Source organism: Bufo bufo, chromosome 3 (genome assembly GCF_905171765.1).
Source record: "Bufo bufo chromosome 3, aBufBuf1.1, whole genome shotgun sequence".
Classification (NCBI taxonomy): domain Eukaryota; kingdom Metazoa; phylum Chordata; class Amphibia; order Anura; family Bufonidae; genus Bufo; species Bufo bufo.
In genome coordinates this window covers 111,073,397-111,093,736 of record NC_053391.1, presented here as the reverse complement: position 1 = coordinate 111,093,736, position 20,340 = coordinate 111,073,397, and positions in this window count along the sequence as shown.

Sequence of the window (20,340 nt, the reverse complement as noted above, 5' to 3'; positions counted from 1 at the left end):
CAATCCTAGCCCTCTTGCACGTATATAAGTGGCTCAGCCCCCTTCCCAGATGCCTGAGAGTCAAGGTCCTAGTGTCCTGCAAGGGTTGTTGATATCTCTGCTTGTGTTTCTGTTAACCTGACCCGTGCTTGTGTTTCTGGACTCCGCTACCTGCTTGATCCCTGCCTGCTTGCCTTAACTATCCTGTTGCCGACCCGGATTGTATCTGTGCCACCTGCCCTGACCTATTACTTGTTTGACTTCGCCTCTACCTCATCCTTCAGTTCTGCACTGTTGCTCCTGTTTTCCACTTGGCCTGCTGACTATATTTGTGTGTTCGGCCGAGCACCCGAGTATAATGGAAGTCAATGGGAGACAACCAGGCAACCCTGGTTCATAAAAAAAGGTTAGAAATTGATGGAAACTCCATCAAAATGGTTTGGAAACAGCATTGAGAGGATAGCTAGATGTGTCTTAGACTCTTATTTTGTACGACATACAATAGACAACCACACAATGCTGTATGCCAAAAGCCAGGTATGTGCAAGCCATCAATCTATCCATGAGACAGATGGCAGCCTTGTGCACTATAAGATATTCCAAACCAGCTCTCATCTGACTGAGAACCGGTAAACCTGAAAGTTATTTTGCATCTGTTGGATGGCTTGGGTGGACCTGCACACCTAGATCAATATCATTAGGACGACAAAAAAAATTCTGATTGTCCAAACATAATATTCAAGAACTTTTCTATACAGTTTTGTCATGTTAAAACTAATTTGCATAAACATGGGCATATGGGAAAAACATACAAATGAGCAGAATCTGCCTTGTTTTTCAGCTGTCATAAGACTATGAAAACCAATAGATGGCGCTATTGAATTATGAACAGCGCCCTCTATTGGTTTCACAGTCTTATGACAAGATAAATATTCTTGTCAGAAGTAGGGTTGAGCGAACTCGAACTGTAAAGTTCGGGTTCGTACTGAACTTTAGGATTTTTGGACCCTGGACCCGAACTAGAACTTTTCAGTAAAAGTTCGGGTTCGGTGTTCGGCGAGTTAATGGCGCTTTTTGAAAGGTTGCAGAGCAGCCAATCAACAAGCGTTTAACTTGTGTGCCCTTAGAAGCCATCACAGCCATGCCTACTAATGGCATGGCTGTGATTGGCCAGTGCAGCATGTGACCCAGCATCTATATAAGCTGGTGTCACGGCTGAGAGTGGGGGAAACCCTCAGCCGTGAGATGTTAAACGTATGGAAGCTGCTCGGCCAGGACAACAGAATAGGAAGCAGGTCACCTCCTAACACATCCCTAAATCTGACCCTGACTCCTAGCTGTATGAGCCAACCCTGATGGTAGGAAGGCTCATACTCAGGAACCTCGGGTCCCTACTAACCCTCAAGGGATCCCTGAACTAGGAGCTGGGTAAGACAACCTGTTCCTCCTAGACACGGACGAACAGGAGTCTAAACTGGCCTAGCTGCAAGGAAGGGGAAACATAAACAGCCTATGGATATGGCAGGTGAGTGAAAGCACTTCCACACCTACCTGCCACAGACACACTGACTGGATCCCGTGCTCAAAAGCTGATGTCCACACCAAACATAAATGGACACAGCACACACACATAAACACACAGGAACCCAGATCCATAGCTGCAGTAAGAATAAACACCAACATAAAGCATAAGGGCTCTTTCACACTTGCGTTGTCCGGATCCGTCGTGTACTCCATTTGCCGGAGGTGCCCGCCGGATCCGTAAGACCGCAAGTGAACTGAAAGCATTTGAAGACTGATCCGTCTTCAAAATGCGTTCAGTGTTACTATGGCACCCAGGACATTATTAAAGTCCTGGTTGCCATAGTAGTAGTGGGGAGTGGGGGAGCAGTATACTTACAGTCCGTGCGGCTCCCGGGGCGCTCCAGAATGATGTCAGAGCGCCCCATGCGCATGGATGACGTGATCCATGCGATCACGTCATCCATGCGCGTGGGGCGCCCTAACGTCACTCTGAAGTGCCCCGGGAGCCGCACGGACGGTAAGTATACTGCTCCCCCGCTCCCCACTACACTTTACCATGGCAAACAGGACTTTAGCAACCAGGCAGCCATGGTCATGGTAACCATTCAGAAAAAGCTAAACGTCGGATCCGGTAATGCGCTGAAACGACGTTTAGCTTAAGGCCGGATCCGGATTAATGCCTTTCAATGGGCATTAATTCCGGATCCGGCCTTGCGGCAAGAGTTCAGGATTTTTGGCCGGAGCAAAAAGCACAGCATGCTGCGGTATTTTCTTCGGCCAAAAAACGTTCCGGTCCGGAACTGAAGACATCCTGATGCATCCTGAACGGATTTCTCTCCATTCAGAATGCATGGGGATAATCCTGATCAGGATTCTTCCGGCATAGAGCCCCGACGACGGAACTCTATGCCGGAACAGAACAACGCAACTGTGAAAGAGCCCTAACATCACCACATGTTTTTATGACCGCAAGGGAGGCCCTCACTGGAGAGATGGTATAAGGATACCAGGAGGATGACTCCAGCAACATGCCTGGAGTACCCCTCAGCTTCTGGCTTCCAGCCAGAGCTAAATAGCCCAAGTAGCCACACCCACACAGACACACACTGGAAAGGGAATTAACCCTTCCAAGACCAGATAGGGTAGTGAAGCCACTTAAAGGGAAAGTGCACACATACAGAAACCTCGTGCACTACAAACAGGGAAAGTGCACACCACACAGACAAAAGGCACACCTACAAAGACAGGTTGCCAGGAGCAAACGCATGCACTTCACAGCAAGCTGCCTAGCAACAGCTCAGGCTGCTATGCTGGGAATAAAATCATGTTGCCAGCGGCAACCACACGTGAGGCAAGATACTAGCAGCCCTCACCATGTGGTTGACGAGAAAACCAAAACCGCAGGCAACTGCATGCGGGTCCAGGAGTCACGACCATGACCATGGTCGTGACAGCTGGAGTCACATAGTGCTGCACGTCACTCTGCTCTGATTAGTATAGGGATAGGATGCTGCTGCTGTGAGGGAGAGAATAGGACAGAATCGTTAATCTGAGGTGCTTGTTAACTCAGCGATCTACCTAGATTTTGTTTTGTGAGTGCAGTGCACAATCTTTTTACCCTGTCCTGAGCCCAGTGACCAAGAAAAATAATTTTTATCCGTCTGTTAGTTAGGTGGGCGGCGGCGGACATTTTAGGCAAGTTCTGTGCACCAGCACAGCATATGTGCATTTGTGACAGTCAAATAGAAGCTTGAAATGCAGAAATCATTTTCTGGGTTTAAAAAAGCACCCCTTTTTTGGCTGTATTTCAAATCCCTGAATCAGACCCCTGTATGTAGAGAGAATATCTCACACGGTCTGAACCAGTGTAGGCCTGAAGTAAATATTTCTTTGGCCAAAATGGCTGTATTTCAAATGGCTGTATTTCAAATGGCTGTATTTCAAATCCCTGAATCAAACCCCTGTATGTAGATGGAGTATCTCACAGGGCCTAAACCCGTGTAGGCCTGAATTCAATATTGGTGCACCAAATGGCGGTATTTAAAATCTTTGAATGTAACCCAAATGTATGAAGGGTTTATCTCACAATGACATCTGCATCAAAGGCTGCCAACAAAATTTTTTGTGCCCAGAGCACAAGCTTGTAATTAAGCTTTTAATTTCACACGTGCTGATGCTACAAGGCCTGAAAATATAGTTTTTTGTCAAAAAAGTGTGTTTTTCAAACCCCAGAAAATGAAGGGTGTATTTCTAGCTTAAATTGCACACTGACTAATCCAGATGTTGTAGATTGCCAAAAAAGTGTTTTTTTGGTAACAGAATATGAAAGCTGTAAATATTAAACTTGAATTTAACACTTGCAGAACAGGAAAATACTGTTTTTTGAAACAAAAAGGGTGTTTTTTAAACCACAGAAAATGATGGGTGTATTTCTAGCTTAAATTGCAGCCTGACTAATCAAGATGTTGCAGATTGCCAAAAAAGTGTGTTTTTGGTAACAGAATATGAAAGCTGTATATTTTAAACTTGAATTTAACAGTTGCAGAACAGGAAAATACAGTTTTTTGAGAAAAATAGTGTGTTTTTCAAACCACAGAAAATGATGGGTGTATTTCTAGCTTAAATTGCACACTGGAGGGCGCATGCGCGAGGCTCGCATGGTGGACGTGTTCCCCTGAGCTCCGGTCCTCGCGCCGAACTTACCCCACATTTAGCGCTGATAACTCGGCTCCACGGGCTCCAAATTTCATGCAAGGGACTCCTATGATGACCTGCAACAAAGGGAGAACAAAATCGATGGGGACACCCGCGCCTTCGCAAACCCTGCCGGAGCTCTTCAGGGACTCTGGCCGCGGCAACATGGCGGACCCTGTTTCTGCATCCCTGAGCCAAGCGTCCTCGGAGGCCAGCAACAACTCACCGCCTCCGGACATCCAAGATCCAGGTCAGGCTGAACTATATAAAAATATTGCCTCCCTATTCCGCTCTGAACTATCCCAAGCTGTGGATGAGTTCTCCCGCCAGATCCATGACCTGGGCTCCCGGGTCTCTGACTTGGAGACGCGTGCTGATGAACTTTCAGACGCCCTACATTCCGACATGCGGCCCAGATCGCAGCGATGGAATTTAAGCTTGAAGACCTGGAAAACAGAACCAGGCGGGGTAACCTCTGGATCAAAGGTCTGAAACTTATACGGCCCTGTCGACCACATTGTCTGCATTGTTCCAGGCCCTGCTGCCCCAGGCAGACCCGGCCAGACTCCTGAAGAACAAGGTCCACAGAGCCCTGGGAAGACCCCGCTCTGATACCCTACCAAGGGATGTTATCCTCAAGTTTCACCACCCGGGCACACGGGACCAGATTTTTTCTGCCGCTCGCAACCTCACTGAACTTCCCGGACTCCCCCCTTCAGTGCATCTTTATGCCGACCTAGCACCATCCACCCTCCGCAGACGCAGAGACATGAAACCAGTAACTTCGGCTTTACAAAAAGCTCAGGTACGCTATAGATGGGGATTTCCCTTTTCCCTATCATTCCGACTCAACTCCCGGGATCATGTGATCCACTCACCAAGAGAGGGAATCGAGAGAGAGGAATCGAGATCCTTCGGAAAGCAGGAGTTTCATGTGACCAGGATCTCGCTCCAGAAGCCGCTCCAGAACCTCAACGGCCAGCTAGGGTCTGGACAACGGTACCGTCGACTTCAAGGCATCCGGCTTCATCGTCACCTGCTTGAAAATGGGACTTCCGATCGTCATCCCCTGGCCTTCCACGACAGCAGGGTCACTGACATTCTTTCCTACTGTTCCCTTCCATCTATTTTCTATGGAACACTAGCTTTGACTTTGTAGTCCCTTCAATCACAGCTGTTGATTTTCCCGACACTTAACATCTACCGGGGACTCAGCGTGTTGGACTGTCATGTTAACCCCCAAGTTTGGGCTCTTAGAGCTGGGTTGGAAGGCCTCGTTTGGGTCCACACCCCGCTCTATTTCACCCACCTATTTTTCTCAGGCCTATACAGGCTTAGTTCTATATTGTACTACGTGTTTTCAGTTTAATGATTTTTTTGTTTTTTCTGTTTTTGTTCATTTCAGGGGAATTGCTCATGTTTCAGTGATGTTTAGGCGGCGGCTAGAGGTGGCGACACTGGGGCAGCTCACATGGGGCAGACTCCACCCTTCTTACACACTTCCTGACATCCTTCCATGTGTAAGTTATTAACGCACAACGTGAGGGGTCTTAACTCCCCCAGAAAGCGTAAGTCTGCTTTTTCCACTTATATTAAGCATTCGCCCAATGTGATCTGCCTCCAGGAATCCCACTTCACGCCCACTTCCCATCCTAAATACTTCCATCCACAATATACGCGCTTCTACTCCTCCACCTATGTTTCTAAAAGCAGGGGTGCAGTCATCTTATTGCGTAATTCCTTCCCTTTTACGCCCCTACGCTCCATAAAAGACCCAAATGGGAGATACGTAATTCTCTTGGGCACTTACAGAGAGGAAACCCTATGTATTGTAAACGTGTACGCACCTACAGAAGATCCTATTGCATTTTTTGTAACTATGCACTCTGTTATTAAACCCCTCACCTATCACAAACTACTGTGGTGTGGTGACTTTAATTTTGTGCTTAACCCAGTGCTTGACCGCTCCATCCCCCCTGCTCAAGCACGCCCATCGACCCACAATACCAAAATTAAACAGGTGATGGAATCCCTATCTTTGGCGGATGCCTGGAGAGAGCATAACGGCTCCTTCTCATCAATTATACACCCAAATAGATCTGATATTAGTCTCTTCCTCTTGCCTTCCCTCCCTAGCCTACTCCAGACACATAGTGTCCTCATTGTCGGATCACGACATTGTCATAGCTGACTTTGCTTTAACCAACAGCTCTAACGTCCCTTTCACTTGGCGCCTGAACGAATCACTGCTGACTCAACCGGTTGTGTTTAATTCTCTGCAGGAAGAACTTAAACATTTCTTCTTGATAAACGACACCCCGGACACCGACCCTATGACATTGTGGTTGACCCATAAGGCCTTCATGCGGGGCAAACTCATTCAGGTCGTTTCAAGACTCAAAAAAGATAGGTCCTCGGCCCAGGTTACGCTAGAGTCTAAATTGGCTAGGCTGGTAAGAGCTCATCAACAAACCCCAATTTTATATTTGTTAAAAGAAATCAAGGATGCCAAAATGCAATTAAATGCACTACTCTCGAACAACATAGAAAAGGCCCTTCGCTGGACTTCCTCCTACTACTACAAATACGCTAATAATCCAGATAAGATGCTGGCTCGCCAACTCAATGCTAAACAAAGACTTAATCAAGTCTATCAAATCCGTACACGATCAGGTAGAACCACCACGCACCCAGAAATCATATACGACACCTTCCACTCCTTCTACAAACATTTGTACTCATCACAGACTGGCGACCCCAGCCTGAAGGAAGATGACTTCCTCTCCTTTATTAACCTCCCAAGAGTTTCCTCTGGAGCGCTTGAGGAGCTCAATAGTGCCATCACGAAGGAAGAAGTGACATACTCAAAACTCTAAAACTAGGGAAAGCTCCGGGCCCTGATGGCTACTCAGCACTTTACTTTAAGAAATTTGCTGACCAGCTGATCCCCTACATCACCCAATACTGTAACCATCTGTTGTAAGGCTCCACACCTCCACCCGAGTTTCTATCGGCCAAAATCACTGTGATACCAAAACCACATAAAGACCCCTACCCTCCAACTATAGACCCATTTCACTCCTGAACCTAGATAATAAGATATTCACCTCTATCCTGGCGCGTAGACTTAATAGAATTCTCCCTGACCTAACACACAAAGATCAGGTTGGCTTCATCCCTAGCAGAGAAGCCCCAGATAACATAAGGAAGGTTTTGGGCTTGGTTCATGAGGCGAACAGGACTGCAACTCCAGTAGCCTTACTGGCGTTAGATATAGAGAAAGCCTTTGACACTGTATCATGGGCCAATCTCTGGCGAATTCTCTCTCAATTTAGCATTAGAGGCCCTTTCCTCTCAACCATTCAAGCATTGTACTCTTCGCCTCGGGCTAGCCTCAAATTACCTTCCTCACATTCTTTGTCTATTCCAATCTGTAGAGGAACGCGCCAGGGTTGCCCTCTCTCCCCAGCCCTATTTGCTTTAGCTATGGAGCCACTAGCAATTAGGATTAGAAGCCACCCAGATATTAGTGGGATCTCGGCTGGAGGTGTGGAGTATAAATTGAGTCTTTTTGCTGATGATCTTTTACTAACACTCACCAACCCTATCATCTCTTTCCCGTCCCTTTTGTCCCTACTTAAGTCTTTTTCAGCCGCATCAGGCCTACAAATTAACCAATCCAAATCCGAGCTTTTGTTGAGTAATGTCACACCACAAGTCCATCGGGTCCTCAATATAACCCGCATTACCTACCATACTTGGGTATATCGTTGACTAAGACACTTGACTCTCTCTACAAAACTAACTATCCTCCCTTGTTCACTCAGATACGGAAGGACCTGCAGGCTTGGGTGGGTAAGATCCACATAGTGAGAATGGTGGTTCTTCCACGGCTCCTATACTTGTTCCGCACTCTCCCGATCCCGATCCCTGCATCTGACCTGAGGGCTCTCCAGGCAAACATCCTGAAATTTATTTGGGCTCATAAACGATCTCGCATTTCTAGGCTTGTTATGTGCCGCCACAAGGCTCAAGGAGGCCATTTGGTGCCGGGCATATCACGATACTACAAAGCAGCTAGATTGGTCCAACTATTTCTGACACACCTCTCTGCGCAAGCGCAACCTATATGGGTTACCCTTGAGCAATCATTGATAGCACCGTTCTCCTGGAGAGCCCTTATCTGGACCACTTCCTCGTTACCCTCTTCATTCCGCGTCAAATCCTTGCTCTCCTACTACTCTATCCTTCTATGGAGATCTATTAGGTTTAAGCACTCTCTCCAGTCTAAGCCATCCCCCTTAGAATATCTTCTAGGTAATCCAGCTTTCCCTCCTGGTCTTCAATCTGGGGCCTTTTCATGGTGGGTTGAAAAAAAGTTGTGCTCTCTCCGGGCATTCCTAATACGGGGTAAAATGCTGTCCCTGCCAGACTTTACAGAGAAATTTTCCCCGCCTGTCCGGGAACAGTTTAACGTCAGGAGAGTCTTCTCATTTCTTCACTCCTTAAAAGAAGGTTCCCATAAGATTGATTATACTCCCTTTGAAAGGCTAATGTCTTTCTCTCTATATAAACAGGGTGTACTGTCCCGTATTTATTCTATTCTCAATGCGCCCCCAGAAGACTCCAAACTACGTTACATGTTGGAGTGGGAGGCTGATATATTGGAGGAATCCAGTGTATCTAGATGGTACCAACGCTCCCAGACGCTCTCCAGGGAGTCGTGGCAAACTACCCTGACAGAGACCTCAATTAAGATCCTTCATCAGACATACCTAGTACCGGCCAAACTACACCACATTTACCCAGAGGTCCCTTCTATTTGTTCCCGGGGATGTGGAGAGGAGGGTACAATGTTTCATACCTGGTGGACATGTCCCAAAGCCTCCAGGTTGTGGAGTCGCATTAGCGATCTACTTTCATCCCTGCTGGTGCACACCCTCCCCCCCACGCCCTCGGTCTTTCTTTTAGGCGATAAGCCATCAAATTTGACAAACGCCAAATTTAAATTGACCCAATATATTCTGTTAGCTGCCAGGATCCATATTGCCTCCCAGTGGCGTTCCCTGTCGCTAAGCTATCAGGCGGTACTTGATAGGATCAACAGGATTTATCAGTTTGAACGGCTGACAGCTATTCATACAGATACATTTACCCTATTCGAGAGGGTCTGGGAGCCTTGGTCATCCTCCCCCCATTCCGCTAACCTTTCTCTTTATTCCGAACTCTGATAGGACTCAGTGTGTATTGTACTCCACTAGGGGATGGATGGGTTTGTGGGTCACCTCACTAATGTTCGTCACCCGAGAAGAAATCTAGCCGATTCATCATTGCTTGATTGTCACCCCTGACACTATTTTATTTTTCCTTTATTTTTTTATTTTTTTTATTTGTCTGAACTGTTTCTTTGACTGGACAATTGTCCTTTACTATGTACACATTGTGCTCTGTACCTCTTTGCTGTGTAAAACTTAAAAATAAATACCTTTGAAACATAAATTGCACACTGACTAATCAAGATGTTGTAGATTACCAAAAAAGTGGGGTTTTTTTGTAACAGAATATGAAAGCTATATAATAAACTTGAATTTAACACTTGCAGATCTAGAAAATACAGTTTTTTAAAAAAAAAATTGTGTTTTTAAAACCCCAGAAAATGATGGGTGTATTTCTAGCTTAAATTGCACACTGACTAATCCAGATGTTGTAGATTGCCAATAAAGTCGTTTTTTGGTAACAGAATATGAAAGCTGTATATATTAAACTTGAATTTAACACTTGCAGATCAGGAAAATACTGGTTTTTGGCAATAAAGTGTGTTTTTAAAACACCAAAAAATGATGGTTGTATTTCTAGCTTAAATTGCACACTGACTAATCCAGATGTTGTAGTTTGCCCAAAAAAATGGTGAGCTTGCATAAAATGGCCACAGCCACCAACCTAACTAACAGAATTATAAAAGTTATATATTTTTTTGGTCAATGGCCTCAGGGCAGGGTAAAACGATTGTGTCCTGCACCACAACTATTTGGCCTATTGCACACGACCGTATGGCTTTTTCAGTGTTTTGCGGTCCGATTTTCACGGATCCGTTATTCCGTTTTTTGTTTCCGTTGTGCTTCCATTTTTGTTACGTTTTTCCGTTACGTTTTTCCGTATGGCATATACAGTATACAGTAATTACATAGATAAAAATGGGCTGGGCATAACATTTTCAATAGATGGTTCAGCAAAAAACGGAACGGAAACGGAAGACATACAGATGCATTTCCGTATGTGTTCCGTTTGTTTTTTTTGCTGACCCATTGACTTGAATGGGGCCACGGAACGTGATTTGAGGGCAATAATAGGACATGTTCTATGTTAAAACGGAACGGAAAAATGGAAATACGGAAACAGAATGCATACGGAGTACATTCCGTTTTTTTTGCGGAACCATTGAAATGAATGGTTCCGTATACGGACCGTATACGGAACGCAAAAAACGGCCAGTAAACGGGAAAAAAAAATGGCCATGTGAAAGAGGCCTTTCTCTGTAGATCGCTGAGTTCGATTCTCTCCTATTCTCTCCCTGAAATCACAAATCCAGCAGCATCCTCTCCCTACACTTGTAAAAGCAGAGTGACGTGCAGCGCTATATGACTCAAGCTTATATAGAGACTGGGTCACATGCTGCTCTGGCCAATCACAGCCATGCCAATAGTAGGCATGGCTGTGATGGCTTCTAAGGTCAGACAGTTAACCGCTTGTTGATTGGCTGCTGCGCAGCCTTTCAAAAAGCGCCAAGAAAGCGCCGACACCGTACCCGAACTTTTACGGAAATGTTCGGGTTCGGGGTCCAAAAATCCTAAAGTTCGGTACGAACCCGAACTTTACAGTTCGGGTTCGCTCAACCCTACTGACAACCTTTCCTCTAAACAGACTTAGGAGGCCAGGGAGTTCATCAGCAGAAACACGGATGTGTTTTTCGGACCTCCCTGGATCCACTTCTATCATCCAACATGACATTGTCACTAAGCCTCAGGCCAGAATTCGGCTGAAACTATACCGGGTACCTGAGTCGCGGTGACAAGCCATCTCGGAAGAAGTGCAGCTGATGTTACAGCTAGGTGTCATCAAGGAGTCAAAAAGTGAATGGGCCAGTCCGATAGTCTTAATACCCAAGCCAGACAGGACGTTACCATTTTGTAACGACTTCCGCACCGGTTAAAGATACGCTACGGTGCCTGGGTTTTCACCTGTTTAGGCCACTTTTTTCAGTGAGTTTTTTGTCTTTATGTGCATGGAATATGCCACTTTATTTTGTTGGTAACATTCTTTTGCACCTGGTAGCTTCTGTGTCACATGGTCTGTTGTGGGTGCGGCTCACAGCTTTATCCTACCTCACAGTGCATTGGTGATACCACTATGGAGGCATGTGAGTTGATTTCTAGCACTGATTCAGACCCTGTTCACACACCACGGGCAGTTGAGTGGTAGGACTCCATGCATGCTGAGACACAGTGACGTGATGCATGAGGGGCTCCGATATGTTCCTGACTAGAAGATATTGGCAAAGTTCTCAGCTTTTAACATCGGAGGAATTAGCTAGTATTGTCAGTTGCGTATCACTTTGGTGCATATTTTGCAGTGATTTTTTTTATTGAGAAGTTAGGCCAAACCCGGTATTTTTCTGTTTTGGACCTCACCAAAGGGTACTGGCAGGTACCTTTGATGGAGGCTGCCAAGGAAAAAATGGCTTTCATCACAGCAGAGGAGCTGTATCAGTACAAGGTATTACCCTTTGGTCTACATGGCGCTCCCGCCACCTTTCAAAGGCTAATGGACAATGTATTCCGTCCACAATGTCAGTACGCTTCGGCGTACCTGGACAATATCGTTATCCGCAGCACCGACTGGAAAAGTTACCTACCTAAAGTACAGGCTGTAGTAAACTCCCTTATGAAGGCTGGCTTAACTGCTAACCCAAAAAAGTGCGCGATAGGGTTAGAAGAGACCAAGTACCTGGGGTATGTGATTGGACATGGAATTATCAAACCTCAGGTGAACAAAATTGAGACAATTCGGAATTGGCCCCGACCTGTTACTACTTGGCAAGTAAAGTCGTTTCTGGGAATGGTGGAATACTATATGAGATTAGTCCCCCACTTTGCTACAGTGGCCGCACCATTGACAGGCCTTTTAAAGGGACGCAAGTCAATTACTGTCCACTTGAATGAGCAGGCGGAAAAGGCTTTCTCCGCTTTTGAAGTCGGCCCTGTGTGAGTCCCCGGTTTTGGTGACGCCCGACTTCAAAAGGAAGTTTATAGTGCAGACCGATGCCTCCGAGGTAAGTCTCGGTGTAGTATAGTGGAGAGAGAGTGCCTGGCCATCAAATGGGCACTGGAGTCTCTCCGCTATTATCTGTTGGGAAGAAAGTTCCGTCTGGTGACCGACCACTCCCCTCTCAAGTGGATGAGCCAGGCCAAAGAGAGGAATGCTCGGGTCACTAGATGGTTCTTGTCCATACAAAACTTTACGTTTTTTGGTGGAACATAGAGTCGTCGGTTACAGGGAAATGCGTAATGCCCTGTCCCGGGTACACTGTCTGGCATGTGTTCACCCCCTCAGGGTTGAACAAAGTGGGGGGTATGTGACACAGCCAGGTGAGCTCAAATACCGGACTGGAGTTTAAGTGCCGGGCCGGGTTTTGGCAGCACCTGGTTGCTCTTTAATAGGCAGCTGGACTCAGAGCCAGGGCTGTGTCTGTGTATGAGGCTTGAGACTGGATGCATGCCTGCGACCTGTCTGGGAGGACAAGGGAACAACATCCAGGACTGGGACTCTTTATGCGGTACCTGGTGTGAAGTGAACACCAGGACTTGACCTTCTTATGCGGTACCTGCAGCAAGGATTTAAACTAAGGTGACTTTGATTATATTTTGTTAACCGGCCAAGTGTGAATAAACACTGAAATGTTTAAGTTAAAGACTTTGTTGTTGCCTCTATAGTACGTCCGCTAACCTGCCTACCAGAGCAAATCCCCACAAGGGTCAGCTCACCTGCAGGCCCGCACCTAAAATCTTTTACAGGGTCAGCTCACCTGCAGGCCCGCACCTAAAATCTTTTACAGGGTCAGCTCCCCTGCAGGTCCTCACCTACTTATACCTAATAGGTAATTTGAGCGCATGATGCCTTGCTGGGATGTGGTATTTGTAGCTGTTTCTCAGGCTCCCTCTCCGGAATCGAACACTGATTCACCATCCGTTACCCATGATCACCATGGTTTACGTTGAAAATAACATCGAAAGTTGATAGGGCAGACATCCGAATGGATCGTCGCCATCACGGGAACGTCCAATCAGCCCCAGGATATCTAGAGTCACCAAAGCGGCAGCAGGCCCTCGCCCATAATGCTTTAGCTGGTCAGATCAGCAGGCCCTTGCTCCAAATGTTTTTGAGGGTCACCAGCAGGCCATCAATCATATTTTTTCAAGGCTGTGTATGATGCCCTACTTTTGGTGTAACAAAGGGTGTATTGGAGTCCCAGTTCCTTGTAATTTTTGGCAGCCCTTTCACTTAGTGCATAAGCTTTATGAGTGTAAGAGTCCCACTACATGAACAATTGTACCACAATGTGAATGAGGGCTTCCTTTATGTGATATACAGGTTGTATCGGAGTGCCTCTTCCTTGTAATTTTTGGCAGCACTTGCACTTTATATACAAGTAAATATACAGGAAAGAATGTTTCCTAAAAATTTTTCCTCTAAAATCGATTTTATCTTCGGTTTGGTGCATATTATTGTCAATCTGTAAAAGTGGCGTACTACTCGGACAACATGGTTCCCAGCAGTGACCTGGGAGTCCAAGATGCATCCAGACATCCTCCCCATGCTGTTCCCGAACCATTTTGGTGGTTTTCCATCAATCTCTGACCTTTTCCTATGAACAGGCACCCTCCCCTCTTCAGAGCAGGGGGTGCCTGGTTTAATGCTCGGGTTCTCCCATTGACTTCCATTATACTCGGGTGCTCGGTAGATCACCCGAGCATCCTGATGTGTTTGGCCAGATCACCCGAGCATCCCGATGTGTTTGGCCAGAGCACCCGAGCACTTTGGTGCACGATCAACACTAGTGAGGAGGACGCCATCACGATAGGACGGGTGCGCCATTCAGGGCAGATTGTATATGTGGGCGACATACAGAATATAGCCAGAAAACAGATTGAAGAAAGGGGACAATTCGATCTGATAATTAGCGGCAGTCCTTGTAGTGAATTATCTGTGGTTAACCCGCACCGGAAAGGCATTTAAGGGGACAGTGGACAACAGTTTGACTTTCCAAGATTACTCAATAAAGTGTTGCCTAAGACAGGAGAGAAACAGCCATTCTTTTGGTTATTCAAAGACGTGTTTGCGATGGAGATAGCATTCCAAAAAACAATATCTCTCAACCTGGAGACGAGTCCTATCAAGATTGATGCAAGTGCGGTATCGGCTACTCATTGAGCCAGATACTTCTGAGTGAACCTGCCTGGTATGAACAGGGCTCTGGTAGCTACAGACAATGAGAAGACAAAGCTTCAAGAATGCTTGGAGCCCGGAAGAGTAGCAAAGTTCATCAAGATTCAAACCATAACTACCAGCCTCTTGTCTCTTCGTCAGGGAAAACATCACGAGTTCCCAGTCATCATGGATGGGAAGGAGGACATCCTGTGGTGTACAGAGATGGAGAGGGTCTTCAGAGGATTCCCCCCGCACTATACGTCTGTCCCTGCACTCAGAACGCTGGAAAATGTTTGAATGTAAGATGGCCACCGTATTTATAGGGCTGTGACATCACAAATCTGGCTGGCTGCTGATTGGCTGCATGCATGGCATTAGGGGTCATCCCTCCTTCCCACAGTTCCCTGCCCCATGTCCTGACACGTGTAGCCACCATTTTAGCCACCATTTTAGGAAAAATTGCGATTTGTTACCACAAAGCACAAGGAAATTCGCATTCATTGAGAATCAAATTTTTCCTGAAATCCGGATCGAATTCCACTTTGTCAGCTTCGATTCGCTCATCTCTAATTGTGACCCAAATTTTACAGTTTTTTTAAATATTATATGAATAAAATACTGAAACTTTAATAGAAGTCTCTGGTGTAGAGATGAGTAAGTTTCCCAAAATTCATCTTAGGTCCAAATTAGTCAGGTTCAGACATTGTATGGATTTTTTTTGTTTACATTTTTTTTTTAAATGGACCAAAAAGAATCCTGTGGCTGATATCTTCTTCTCTACCTTCTGATCTGTAAAATGGTGGCCACCATTTTAAGTGATTTGGGTGGGAAGAATTACAAAAGTTTGGGATTTGTAGAAATTCAAAATTCTTGGAAAATTTTAAACTTAGGCTACTTTCACATCTGCGGCATTGTGATCCAGCCACCAGTTCTAGCAGAGAATACCAGGAATCGGCCTGACACAAGCAGCAGTTCGCAGGGTTTCTGTCCAGCCTATTCTCTGTATGTTTGCTGGATTGTGGCCGGATCTGCTCCATTATAGTTAATGGGGCCAGCTGGCATTCTAGTTGTATACAGTAGTTGTCACGAGTTGGAGGTCCCAGGAGAGACCACCGCGTCGTCAAGCAATAAACGGAAATCAGGTACAGACACATAAGAGTTTATTGCACAAACAAAAACATGAAAGGCAGCACAGAGAAAACATGAGCTCTATGTACCGTCAGCACAGTGGGAGAAAACCCCCACTGCGCCACTGTCTAGTAATACTCCAGAGGGGCGTGACTAAGCAACTCCTGGTATTCACTAGAGCCCTAGATGGTAGGGTTAGACTTTGCCGCAGGAAGTTGCCAGGGTCCACTCTGGAGTGTGAACTAGACAGTGACAGCAGGAGCGAATGGACAACAGGTACCAGAAGGTACCGACGGCACATAGGCATACATAACATACAGGCAAATACAAAACAGGGCAACTAATAATACAAGCAGGAGTTCACGCAAGGAAGCAGGAGTGGCAATGAGCAGAGAAGGACTTGCTCCACCAGTAGTAAACTGCATGGCCTTGTCATGCCACTCTGCTGCAAAGGCTTGCTGAACACAGACATATGAATACAAAACAGGGGAACTAATAATACGAGCAGGAGTTCACGCAAGGGAGCAGGAGTGGCAATGAGCAGAGAAGGACTTGCTCCACCAGTAGTAAACTGCATGGCCTTGTCATGCCACTCTGCTACAAAGGCTTGCTGAACACAGACATCAGAATAAACACAAAGTAACTAAAACATAACTGGCAGAACAGATAACAGAAAGACAGGAAAGAGGACATCAAAATGGACGGGAAAGAGGACGCAAATGAACAAGTAGGAAAACCCACAGAGCACAGGCAGACAGACACGGATCCCATGGGTCAGCAGCATGGGAGAGAGAGTACAAACCAGGAGCAGGACAAGACAACACACACCAGGAGAGCTGACCCAGAACTGAGGAAACCTCAGCCTTATATACAGGTTCCATGGGTGCAGCAGAGAGACCACACCCATGGAGCAGACAGAGGATTAACTCCTAATAGGAACACAGGGGAGTTAACCCATACAGAACCACAAATAGCACACAGAAACTGAGCTGCAGCAAGAGCATAGACAGAAGGTCACAGCCAGAGGTAACGACTGTGACAGTAGTGTTGGATCCGGAGAAATGCATTATTATTCAGAATTACTGCTAGCCTTACTGCCATGGGGTGTGGGAGGGAAACACTACACCGAACATAGGAGGGAAAGGGGTGAAGGAATGAGGCCTGGAAACTAGGGAAAGGAGATGGACACCTCCTAGAAAACACTAATCAAAGTCCTGACTAACTACCAGTATGAACAGACCCCAGAGGTAGGAGAGTTCATACACAGGAATACCTAATGTCCAATCTCACCCTATAGGACCCTGGTACTAATGTCAGGACTGAGACAACCTGTTCCTCCAAAAGGAAGGATGGACAGGAGTCTCCCTCAGGTTTTAATACAAATGACAGGGTAATGCAACACACAAAATAACCCAAGCAAAATACAAAAGGGAAAGAAAACACTTAACTTCTTTTTTTAAATTCTTTATATTTTTATTTTGAAAAAGACATACAATTAATATATAGACCGATTCAGAACAGATCAATGTAAATAATATAATAGTCATAAATATCCTTATATCCCTCCCCCCCCCCCACCCCCATTGGCTGTCGTTCCCCTCAATTCATTCAAATACAACAGACAATACAAACATTAGAGATATCTACGTGGCTCTGCGTGCTACTCTCCGCTTCCTTTCAATATCCTCATAGATTTTAATTTGTTGAAGGTATAGATCCCACTCCCTAAAAGAGGGCTGAGAGACAGAGCCCCAGTACTTCACCAATATAGCCTTCGCTACCATCAAACCTCTTATCCAAATCCGTCTAATCTGGGGGGGGACTTCTGTTTCTGAGCCATAGTCACCGAAAATCACTATCAAGATCCCCGGGTTATAGTTCATTGAGGATTCCTTTTGTAAAGCAAAGAAAACCTCGTCCCAATATTTTCTTATTTTAGTGCAACTCCAAAGCAGATGGACATAGTCCGCATTAACATAACCACATTTAGGGCAGCAACAGTCCCGGCCCCTATTTTGGGGGAATTTACCTTGGATTTTGGGCGTATAATACAACCTATGGAGGATCTTAAATTGAATTAGTCTATGTGCACTGGAGACTGTCGCCTTTCTCACGCTCCTATAGATAGTGGGCCACTGTAAAGGAGGGCAATTCAACTCTTGTTCCCATTTGCTTGGGCTTTTAAAAGGCGTTACAGTTGCCAGTGCCATTCGGAGTTTAGTATATAGTCTAGATATTTTCACCTTCTCATCCTTCTGGGCGTCACAGTAATCAAAGAAAATATTCTCTCGTGGAAAAATACGACCCCTATTCCTAGAGGCTTCAAATACATGTTTCAAACGTGCATACATAAATATATCAAGTAGTGAATGTTGATTAAAACCGAATTCCAAAAGTGATTTAAAGCGTCCTAAATAAAAAAGGTGAGACACCGTATAGATGCCCTTTCGTGACCAATAACCAAAATCTGTAATTTTGAAGAACTCCTCCAGCCCCCCGTTCCCCCACAGAGGGGTGAAGCCAAACGGACCGGAGACTTTAAGGATCTCCTTCAGCCTGTTCCACACCCTCTGTAGTGAACAAGGGATCAACAAGGACCTCCTCATTCCCATAATCCGGGTTTCCAAACACGCAAAAACATTCTCTATTGGCCTGTCAATAACTTTATTCAGATATCGTGAAAGTAAACTCTCTTTCCAATAACAACAACGCTGGATCTGTGCACAAAAAAAGTAACCTTGAAAAAAAGGTAGCGACAGCCCACCTTCTGCCTCCGACAGCCATAGATATCTCTGCTTTATACGCACCCTCTTTCTGCCCCAGATTAGGTCGTTAATCAAGGTCTCCAATCTATGAAAAAAGATATCGTCAATCCAGATAGGAGAGGCACACATCGGGAACAAAACTATAGGCAAAATAATCATCCTGATCAATGCAATTCGATCTGTCTGTGCCAATGTTAATTTCCGCCAAGCGCCAACTTTGGTCCCAACTTTATTCAAAGCTGGGGCCAGATTCAGGTCATAATACCTACTTATAGGAACCCCGATTTCGACCCCCAGGTAGTTCAAAGAATCGTTCGGGGCCAAGACACGGACTCGGCTCCCTACATCTACAGCTTTCCGGTTCAGCGGGAGGAGCGATGACTTTGTCCAGTTGATCATATAACCTGATAGTTTACCATAGTTCTCTATTACCTCTATGAAATATAGAAGAATTTTCCATCCCTGATCCAGGAACAGAATCACATCATCTGCATAAAGACTTATTTTATCGCTCACTCCCGCCACCCCGAAGCCTTCTATACGATTCTCCAAGCGGATCCGACAAGCCAAGGGTTCAATAAAAAGAGCAAAAAGGAGGGGAGACAGGGGACAACCCTGTCTCATCCCTCTCCACATCTCAACGGGAGATGAACTCACACCGTTGATATTAATACATGCAACTGGCTGTTCATATAGCATTTGGGTCATTTCCAAAAATAAATTCCCAAGGCCGAAACAAGACATCGTAGCCCAGAGAAAAGGCCACTCCATCCTGTCAAACGCCTTTGCGGCATCTAATTACAGGATGGAGTGGTCCACACTGCCCCCAACAGAAAGATTCAGATAGACCCTATATATGCTCGTCTGTATTTGGCGGCCCGGGATAAAGCCCGTCTGGTCAGGATGAACCAGACCGGCTATAACCCGCTTCAAGCGGTTAGCCAAGATTTTTGCAAAGATCTTATAGTCCGTATTTAAGAGCGATATGGGTCTATATGACCCCACATCGCATGGGTCCTTCTCCTTTTTCAAGACCAGAACAATCACCGCCTCTCTAAATGATGGTGGTAAAGAACCAAGTGCACAGGATTCATTAAGAACTTGGAGTAAAATCGGCAGAAGAGATTTGGCATGATACCTATAGGTTTCCAACGGCAATCCATCTGGGCCGGGAGATGAACTATACTTTAAGAGCGGAAGAGTCGTTTGGAGTTCCTCCAGGAGGATGGGGGAGTCCAGCATCCCTCTCTCCTGGGTAGATAACTGTGGGAGCGCCAATTGTTGAAGGTAATGATCCATGTCGATACGTCTAAGCATAGACTCAGATTTATAGAGGGTAGTATAATATTTCACAAATTCCTCTCTAATCTCCTCTGCGGATCTCACCCCAATTCCCTGAGAATTCCTGATTTCTTTTATAGTGGTAACCTCTCTCTGGTTGGCCACCAACCGAGCCAAGAACCTTCCGGTTTTCCCAGATTCGCAGAAACGGTTCTGACCCTGAAAAAGGAGCTTATGTTGTGCTTTTTTATATAAAAGTGTCTTAAGCTGAGAATTATCCTCCTTTAATTGCCTAATAAGTTGCTCCTCATGACGGTTAATCAGTGCGGCACGCAAACTCCTTATTGAATCCATCAAATATTTTTCCCTACGTCGTATTTCAATTCTAAATCTATGGATTTTATTGAAATACAAACCCCTAATATGGGCCTGCAACGCGTCCCACACATAATGAATATGTGTTGAGCCTACGTTGAAGCCCCAA